Source organism: Rutilus rutilus (genome assembly GCF_951802725.1).
Source record: "Rutilus rutilus genome assembly, chromosome: 25".
Taxonomy (NCBI): Eukaryota; Metazoa; Chordata; class Actinopteri; order Cypriniformes; family Leuciscidae; genus Rutilus; species Rutilus rutilus.
Window position 1 is genome coordinate 25,805,807 of NC_140229.1, and position 10,583 is coordinate 25,816,389.

General features: G+C 39.0%; 1 long non-coding RNA gene across 1 annotated transcript; it reads right to left on the bottom strand.

The window, feature by feature from the left end:
- Nucleotides 1-862: 862 nt before the first annotated feature.
- LOC311285183 lies at nt 863-7,460 on the bottom strand. Its single transcript, XR_014626316.1, has 3 exons — nt 6,491-7,460; nt 2,497-2,601; nt 863-1,778 (listed from the first exon to the last, which is right to left on the bottom strand). It is a non-coding gene; the product is annotated as an uncharacterized lncRNA (long non-coding RNA).
- Nucleotides 7,461-10,583: the final 3,123 nt, after the last annotated feature.

Sequence of the window (10,583 nt, forward strand, 5' to 3'; positions counted from 1 at the left end):
CGTTGCCGCTCTCAGGTCTGGATCCACGACTTTTCCACGGAAGCGGGTTTCTCCATTGATAAATTCTCCCACTGTCGTAATCCGCAGCGTCTCTCTCAAATTTATTTTTCTTCGAAGCCGTGATTTCTTTAGACAACTCGTTTCTTTAGGAACTCTCCACCAACCTGAAGTGGGCAAACCACCCTTTTCCGACTGAGGACCATGGCCTCGGCTTTGGAGGTGCTGATTCTCATCCCAGCCGCTTCACACTCGGCTGCAAACCGTCCCAGTGCACGCTGAAGGTCCTAGTCTGAAGGGGCCAGCATGACAACATCATCTGCAAAGAGCAGAGACAGAATCGTGTTGTCCCCAAACCTGACCCCCTCCGGCCCCTGGCTGCGCCTAGAAATTCTGTCCATAAAAATTATGAACAGAACCGGTGACAAAGGGCAGCCCTGCCGGAGTCCAGCATGCACCGGGAACAAGTCTGACTTACTGCCGGCAATGCGAACCAAGCTCCTGCTCCAGTCGTACAGGGCAGCAAATCAAAGGGCCCCGGACCCCATACTCCCAGAGCACCCTCCACAGGACGCCACGAGGGACACAGTCGAATGCCTTCTCCAAATCCACAAAGCACATGTGGACTGGTTGGGCAAACTCCCATGAATTCTCCAGAACCCTGTAGAGGGTATAGAGCTGGTCCAGTGTTCCACGGCCTGGACGAAAACCGCACTGTTTTAATAAAACCAAATACATAAGTGGTAATATATTTTGAATACTCTTTAAAATGAGTAAACACTGGTGCTGGTAAACATGAAAGAAGAGTTTATTAATTGATTTGATATACAGGAAAGTTATGTAATAACTATTTAATTATGTTTTACTCCTTCAGTTATTATAATTCACATTTATAAAAAAATCACATTTTGCACATAATTCATGAACTAACTGAATTCTATTAATTCATATAAATGAGGCTCCATTTGAATTTACTGTCTTGAATATGAAAACATGTCTTTATAAATCAAATAATTTATAAAGTCTTGATCACAGTGAAGCACTTGAAAGGTTCATTAGCACAAAACCATCAGAGTCATTAGTCACTGAAAGGAATGTGGAGACTTGGAATTCTTCGACATCAGAAGACGAGTTTCTTAGGCTTTTCCCACGGGAATGCGTCTCGTCCGAAGTGTCCATAGCAGGCAGTTTTCTGGTAGATGGGTTTCTTCAGATCAAGCTCCCTGTAAGGGGGAATTCATTCACACGGTCAACATTCCCATAAATCTGAGGCTGCGACTACACTAATCTGGATACACTTGAAAACACATTTTTCTCGACATTTTTGCCTTCCATTCACACTGACACTGTGTGTTTGTCCAGTGGAAACTTATTTTTGAAGACGTTCTCCAAAGTGGACAAATTTGAAAGTGACATTTTTGCATTATAGTGTGGACTGTGAAAACTGACACATGTTTAGTCATGTGACGCATGCATACTGGACCCATAGATACACTATATATGGACAAAAGTATTGTGACACACGACCATTACACCAACAGGGACTGTAATGACATCACATTTACATTCAAGACATTCATATGCAGTCGCAGCTACGACATCTCTTCCGGGAAGGCTTTTATAAGATTTTGGAGTGTTTCTGTGGGAACTTTTGGGAGTTCATCCAGTAGAGCGTTTGTGAGGTCAGGCACTGATGTTGGATGAGAAGACCTGGCTCACAGTATCCGTTCCAGTTCATCCCAAAGTGTTGGACGGGGTTGAGGACAGGGCTGTTTATACACCTGTGTGTTTGTAAAAAAAAATATGCAAAAGTCCTGTAAAACCTTACAGAAATAGTTTTAAAGTCACTTCTGCTCAACAAGGCTCCATTTATTTGATTAAAAACACAGTAAAAACATTACTATTGTGAAATATTATTACAATTTAAAATAACTGTTTTCTATGTGAATATATGTTCAAATGTAATTTATTCCTGTGATCAAAGCTGAATTTTCAGCGTCATTACTCCAGTCTTCAGTGTCACATGATCCTTCAGAAATCATTCTAATATGATGATTTGCTGCTCAGTTATTATTGGTGCTTGATTAATAATAATGGTTCTTATTTTTAATAATGTTTAAAATAGTTTTTGCTGCTTACTGTTTTTGATACTTTTTTTCAAGATTCTTTGATTAATAAACTGTTCAAAAGAACAGCATTTATTTGAAATAGAAATCTGTATCCTTATAAATGTCTTTACTGTTACTTTTAATTTAATATTTTTTACAACAAAAAAAAACATTTTTATTTGTTTTGAAAAATGATGTTGATAAATTATTAAGTTGTATGAATTAAACTGTATTAAAGTTTACTGTATGATTTAATCTGATGATGTTGTTCAACATAATAATTCTTCCTCCTCTGTTCTCATCAACACAGCGATGTAAGTTTGTCATTGAGAGCAACACCAGTAAAAAGAAGCACACCTTTCTGACTGAAAAATCCAAAGTGGCCAAATACCTCTGCGAACTCTGCTCCGCACAGCACAAGTTTCACAAGGAGATGAGCTCTCGCCAGCTCCCCCGCAGCCTCGCTTCAGGTTAGTCCACATCCACTCCGATAAAGCTGTTCAATCCAAAGTTTTAAGACACTCTTAGTTGGGCTTTGCCAGAGGTGGACAGTAACAAAGTACATTTACTTGAGTACTGTTCTTAAGTACACATTTTGACTATCTGTACTTTATTACAAATAGAAGTTGTAAAGACTCAAGTAGAATAATATTTGACCCGTAGTATCTGTCCTTTACCCAAGTAAGTAAGTTGTCTGTTGCTATAAATATATAAACAAACAAACAAACATATATATACATATAGATGAATAATTAGATCAATGTGTCAGCTGGGTTTGTTTAGAGTTTTGTTTTTTTTCTCTTTTTCAGATAATGAATTTTTAATAATGAATGAAAAAAGTGACAATTGTGGTGATTTTTTAGATTAGATTAGATTAGATTCAACTTTATTGTCATTACACAAGTACAGGTACAAGGCAACGAAATGCAGTTTAGGTCTAACCAGAAGTGCAATAGCAGCAAGTGCAGGATATACAGTGGTTCATAAGTGCAGAACATGGATATGTACTGAATAAATATAGAGTTGAATACTATTATAAACAAAAATTTACAGATAGATTGTCCTATGAATATAATATACAGATAACTCTTACTGTGAACAGAGTTTACAGCTAGATATGTACTGAATATAATAATATACAGATGGCTATTACTATAAACAGAATGTTTACAGATAGATATGTACTGAATATAATATACAGATGGCTGTTACTATAAACATAATTTTACAGATAGATATGTACTATGAATATATATACAGATGGCTGTTACTATAAACAGAATGTGAGCATAATATACAGATGGATATTACTATAAACAGAATTTTACAAATAGATATATGTATAAGTTAGGCTAATGAGCAGTATAACAATGGATTTAAAGTAGTGCAAATAAAGTTTGGACAGAAGCTATCCGAGTGAGTGCAGTGGAAAGTAATTGCATATTACAGTTAAGGTACGATATTGCAATGTATATATAACAGTCGGTACTGTAAATAAACAGTCGGCAGTGCAAATGAGCATATTCCAGTCAAGGTAGTAGTGCAAGATGCATATGTAAACAGTTGTTACTGTAATAACAGTCAGCAGTGCAAATTAACATTATAGTATTGCAAATAACAAAATGGAGGCAGGTGTGAGGAGGGAGAGGAGAGTCAATCAGTATATAAGGGGAGTGGGATCAATGAGGGTTAGAGTTTAATAAAGAGACAGCTCTGGGGAAAAAACTGTTCTTTAGTCTGCTGGTCCTGGTCCGGAGGCACCTGAAACGCCTGCCGGAGGGCAGGAGAGAAAACAGTCTGTGGGCTGGGTGAGAGGAGTCCTTAAGGATGCTGCGAGCTCGATGCAGACAGCGTTTCCTCTGGATGTGCTCGATGGCAGGTAGTGGAGTCCCAGTGATGCGCTGGGCGGTTTTCACCACCCGCTGCAGTGCCTTGCGCTCTGCAACAGAACAGCTCCCATACCACACTGTAGCACAGTTGGTCAGGATGCTTTCTATTGCACAGCGATAGAAGTTCACCAGGATAGTGGAGGAAAGCTGATTCTTCCTCAGTGTCCTCAGGAAGAAGAGGCGCTGGTGAGCCTTCTTGACCAGGCTGGAGGTGTTGGTTGTCCAGGTCATGTCCGCCGAGATGTGGGTCCCCAGGAACTTGAAACTGGAGACACGCTCAACAGCCATTCCATTGATGTGGATGGTGTCGTGTGTGCCTCTTGACACTTTCCTGAAGTCCACGATGAGCTCCTTCGTTTTGGTGGTGTTGAGGAGCTGGTTATTTTCGGTGCACCATGTGGCCAGGTGCTTGATCTCCTCCCTATAGGCAGTCTCATCGTTGTTGCTGATGAGACCAATCACCGTAGTGTCGTCCGCAAACTTGACGATGGAATTAGATCCGTACACAGGCTTGCAGTCGGAGGTGAAGAGGGAGTAGAGGAACGGGCTTAGCACACAGCCCTGTGGTACACCAGTGTTGAGTGTGATGGATGTGGAGCAGTTGGAGCCTGATCGAACATTCTGGGGTCTGTTGGTCAAGAAGTCCAAAATCCAGTTGCACATGGAGGTGTTGAAGCCCAGGTCTCCAAGTTTGGCTATTAACTTAGTTGGGATGACAGTGTTGAATGCTGAGCTGAAGTCAACAAACAGCATGCGTGCATAAGTGTTCTTATTGTCCAGATGTGTGAGCACAGAGTGCAGTGCCATGGAGACTGCATCCTCTGTGCTCCTATTGCTACGGTAGGCAAACTGGTGTGAGTCCAATGTGGATGGTAGAGAGTCTTTTAGGTGTGCCAGGACCAGCCGCTCAAAGCACTTCATTACGATGGGTGTGAGTGCTACAGGGCGGTAGTCGTTAAGGCACTTCGGGCTGGAGTGTTTTGGCACTGGCACAATGGAAGTGCATTTAAAGCATGTTGGTACAGTTGCTTGGGCAAGAGACAGGTTGAAAATGTCTGTAAAAACCCCAGCGAGCTGCTCCGCACATGCCCTGAGTACGCGTCCAGGGATGTTGTCTGGTCCAGCAGCCTTGTGCGCGCTGATCCTGCTCAGTGCATTGCAGACATCTGTGGAGGAGAGTGTGATCGGTGGGTGGTCAGCTGAGGATTTGAGCTTGGTGGCAGTTTCTCTGTTGTCTCTTTCAAAGCGAGCATAAAAGTCATTTAGCTCGTTCAGGAAGTTGACATCAGTGGCTGCGGGGGTGGAGTGAGAGGGTTTGTAGTCACTGATGGCCTGAATGCCCTGCCACATGCGCCGAGGGTCAGCGTTGGAAAAGTGTCCCTCTATCTTAAGCTTGTAGCAGTGCTTGGCCTCTTTGATGCCCCTTTTCAGATTTGCTCTGGATGTGCTATAGGCTTGTGCATCTCCTGATCTGAAGGCAGTATTGCGTGTCTTCAATAGGAGTCGCACTTCCCTGTTCATCCATGGCTTCTGATTTGGGTATGTGGTGATCTGCTTCTGGGTTGTGACACTGTCAATGGTGGTATTAATATAATCCAGTACAGAGGAGGTGTAGCAGTCAATGTCCGTGTGAGAGCCACTGGTGGCTTGAGAAGCAAACATACTCCAGTCTGTGTGTAGAAACCTTTCCTGGAGTGAGAAATCTGCCCCCGCAGGCCACACCTTGATGGTCTTCACTGATGGCTTCACGCGATTGATCAGAGGTGCATATTTGGGGGTGAGGAACAAAGAAAGGTGATCTGACTGTCCCAAGTGGGGGAGGGGTGTCGCGACGTAAGCTTCAGCCATGTTTGTGTAAACATGGTCTAAGGTTTTGTTTCCTCTGGTGTGACAGGAAACATGCTGGTGAAATTTCGGTAGCACTGACTTTAAGTTTGAATGATTAAAATCACCCGCAACAATAAACGCAGCTTCCGGGTGAACGGTCTGTTGTTTACTGATGGCTGCGTGAAGTTCTTTCATACTCAAACTCATTTTTTCATGCTCAAACAGGAACATTACACAATAATGCTTTAATATATGATTGTCTTAAGGTAAAATAACGCTTTAATATATGATTGTCTTAAGGTAAAAGAATGCAAAAAAGTTCAAATGACTGAATGAATAAACTGCCTGATAAATTAACTTTAGTTAACTCAGTCTATTTTATTTGCCAACAGCTCGAAGCTCAGTTCCTGCAGGTCCAGATGATTTCCACTAGATGGCATTACAGCTTCAGAAACAAATCATGTGACCCAAACTCTAAATTGTTTGACTAATTTTTGTCTCTAAGAATGAGTTGTTTGTCTTTTTTTGTTCTCGATTACATTATTACATAATGAATTCTGTATTAACTCTTAAACCATTATACTGAGCACACTTCACGCCACTTTGAGCTGGAAATAATCTTTCAATAGAAACTCTTTTAAAATGTCTTTCTGTAGCATTGACACTTACCCAGCGTTGCTAGAAAAGTGTGTAAAACTCTGAGCACCAAACAATGCTGAAGGCAGCTACACATTTACCTCAACTGCAAACAAAAAAAGTTATTATTTTTGGTGCCTTGCAGTCACAACAAGATATTACAACTTTTACAAATTTCAGATATGCCTGTTTCGATAACTGAATTATGTACTGTACGTATTAAATCTTCAGCCTTATCCTTAAGTTTGCAATAAAGATTGAAATGTTTATAAATGTAAACTTTTTTTCAAATAGATAGATGAATTGATATGTTTCTCCAAGGGTTTCACCTCATCTTTATACTGGCTAATCAACACACACTCAACACACTGTTATTACTAGACAGCGATCAATAATATCTCTGAGCTTCTCAGTTCCTCAGCTTCCCGAGGAGAAACATCTGCAGAATCCATTAAAGGACCTGCGGGATCTCAGCTTATTTTTACAGAGCCGCTCTTGCCCTGAATTATGTGTCCATCCCGTCAGAAAACACACACACACACGGGACTTGAACAACCGCTGAGGTCGCTGACATCACGGCTGGGAAACCTTTCACTCAATCTGTCATTAAAACTCAGTTCTTTCAAGAGTTATGGTAAGGGTTACTCTACACCAGTGTCAATGACTAGTTACTTATTAAAATGAATTAATAATAATCCAGAGCTGTTGAATCTGAGAAGCTCACAGGAAACTAAGTTATCATGTGGCTTCATAATTACCCATCATGCCCTGCAGAAAATGAGTTCCTGTTTCTGTCAAACACTCAGACAAACACAGCTTCTGTTCACACTTGACGTGCACTCAAAGAAGCTTGTTAGTGTTGTTTGTCGAGTTGTGGATTCGTGGAATATCTGAGATGTGATGTATAATTACCTGGTGGTAGTGTGAATTAGCCATAACATATAACAGTCAAGGGGCCCAGTCACATGTATCATGTAACTGGGCCCCCAGCTGGTGAATGTGGGAACTTACAACAACAACTACAACACTCCTCACTGGGCTTTTGACCATGAGAATGAAATTTGGAGACGCCATAACAATTTGTTTTATTTAAATATTACTATTATTATTCATTTATAAAATATGTATATGTATGTGTTATGTATGTTCGTGGGTGGTGGTAGAAAGCGGGGATTCAGACACAGAGGGGTTCGGGATCGTGGCTTGACCGTTTATTCCACAGCACGGCATCTATAGTGTTGATAACATGAACTCAACTTAAGTTTTAAACTAGCAAAGTACATTTCTATGCACATGCAATTTAACAGCAAGCTTGTGCTGCTTAGATGACCATAAATAGCTTTGCATTAGCCACCATGCATTAATCACATTTTAAAGGAAAAACAAAACAGTTTAACTCTCTGCATTACTCTGCATTTAGGTCTTAAGCAGTTTAAAACACAAAATATCTCAATAAACTGAACTTTAGTGCGATAACACCACATACATTTTACATTGCATACCATTAATCTGACTTACCTATAGTGTTGATAACATGACCTGTATCAACACTACGGTACTTCAAGAGGCTCAAACAGCGCTAAAGGCACTTGGCACTTTAATTTGTCCTAATACAAGTGTTATAGGGACACCTTGTGGACAACACAATATACTGCCTTACATATTGATAATTTCTACTTTAATTTTTATCATGAAGACTGGAGTAATGATCCTGAAAATTCAGCTTTGATCATAATTTATAATTTAAAGTTTATTAAAATAGAAAAACTTTGTTTTAAATTGTAACAATATTTCACAATATTAAATTTGTAAATTTTTGATCAAATAAATGCAGCCGTGATGCACATAAGAGACTAATGTATGTGACTAATTGTAATGTTTCCTATCCTAACTTTTGACCGGTACTGTATGTATGCATGACTAAATTTAATTTACTAACTCATAATATTATAATATTGAATAAATAAATAAAAAAGTGTGGGTATTGAACCAGGCTGAAACCATATACAATTCATACTAAGCCATTCAAATTGACATGATAAAAAAAAGGGTACTCGTCCTTTTTAATGTGAACTGGAGTCACGGCATGTATATTTCCCTCATATTAAATATAAAACGAATGTGTAGACTGATATTTTAATATATAGTCTGGACTATTTTATTACGGGAGCATGGATTTATAAACAGACGTTTCAATAGCCTATTAAATGCATTTTGTGAGAATTTACTGCAAATGTCACGTCCATAAGGTCCATAATGTATCCTTTAACTAGTTTTGTGGTGTAGGTCTAAGTATTTTATAATGTTAACTTAAAATAATACTAATACTAATACTCTGGGAGTTGGAAGGGGTGTGTCGCGATTCTGCCTTCTCACACAGCGGTCGAGACTGGATGAGCTACATGGAGAAATATGCACCAAACAAGCTTTTTTATGAATACAAAAGTTGTACCCCTAAGTTTAAATCTATATTAAAACACACCTCTTCAACCTAGCATAAACATAGCACACTCTCACATTTCTATTATTCACATCCGTTATTTGCAAATCGGGCTTAAAATCCTGTAGTAAAAGCTTTCCAGCTTTGCCGTTGACGGGCTCTGTGACGTCACATGCGCACCCGTTCTGTTCATGATGTCACAGGCGTGTAGTGCAAAGTAAACACAGAGTTTATAGTTTATAGACTAAAACAGTAATGAAATACAGTTTACAAACGGAGTATCGAGATACAAACAAAAGGCAACATGGAGCAAATGTTATATTACGCTCAACAATTTACCAGCGCTGCTGTGTTATCTGCGAGAAACGCCAGCTGCAGCAGCCTAACAGACACACCAGCGGAGGACATGACAGGTATTAAAACAAATCAAAACTCACATATATGTAGAAATAACAGTCCCTGGTAGCCAAAAAGATGTGGGACAACGATAGCCCAAATCATGTTTTGTGCCGAATTTCGCCCATAGACAGTAAAAGAAAGATTTCGACTCTTTTGCGTAACTTCTAGCCTCGGCCGTCGGTTTTAATGTTCTTCTCCGGTAGTTTCCACACGTGTAATTCCTGTCAGAAACTCTGGATTAAGTGTTTTTTTTTTGTTGTTATCTTCATTAATGGTTGTTCTGTCCTGCTTTATTTATCCCTTATGAATTTATTTTTTAAACCATGTACCACAAATTGGTTGTATTACCACAGTTTAACCATGGTTTTACTAAAGTATCTTGAATTACATTTAAGCATATAGTTACAACAAACATCTAAAAAATAACAACAGAAAGACAAGTTACCATTTAATGATACAGACTTTAACATACAGAAGTTACATAATCTTAAAGAAACTGTGCAGTTGGGAAAAAAAAGTCAATTGCTAATTTACAGATTAAAAAAATATCCATTTGTTCCACAGTAAAAATGGGTAACACTTTATTTTACAGTGTCCTTGATATGTTACATGTACTTACCATAGTATTAACAGTAAATTATGCATATTTACATGCAGCTAACCCTCAACCAAACCCTAACCCTATAGTAAGTACATGTAGTAGTTAATTAATATTACTCAGTACTTAAATATATAATTACACTGTAACAATGACACCTTAATATGAAGTTATATATTGTTTAAATAAACGTAATGTATAAAAAAAAAAAAAATACACAGCAATCATATAGCCTACCTTCTCTAAATTGTCTTGGGAACCTGTAAACACGTGCCCAACACAAGCATACAGTACGTTTGCAATTTATACTGTACATACTACATTAACAGGTCCCATTAACAATCTTGATTACAACAACATTACTTAACAATGAAATAACTTCAATACATTAGTAAAAGTGTCTTTTATTTTATTGGAATATGTTTACACATATACTACAAAATAAATTAAGTAGAAATAAGCAGTCCTTTTCCAGCAGCTGGAAAGCGTACCTTCCCCGGGGGCCGTCACTGGTTAGCAAGCCATCACCTGCCGATAGCATTTCTCTTGACTCGCATTCATTTAGGCGTCACTGACAGCGAATAACTTTACATCTGAGGCGTTTAAAGACTCTATTTATTCATTGTTTATTTCTAAAGAAACACAACAATGTATAAAAGGCTCCATTACCTTGTATCTTACGTTTTGGC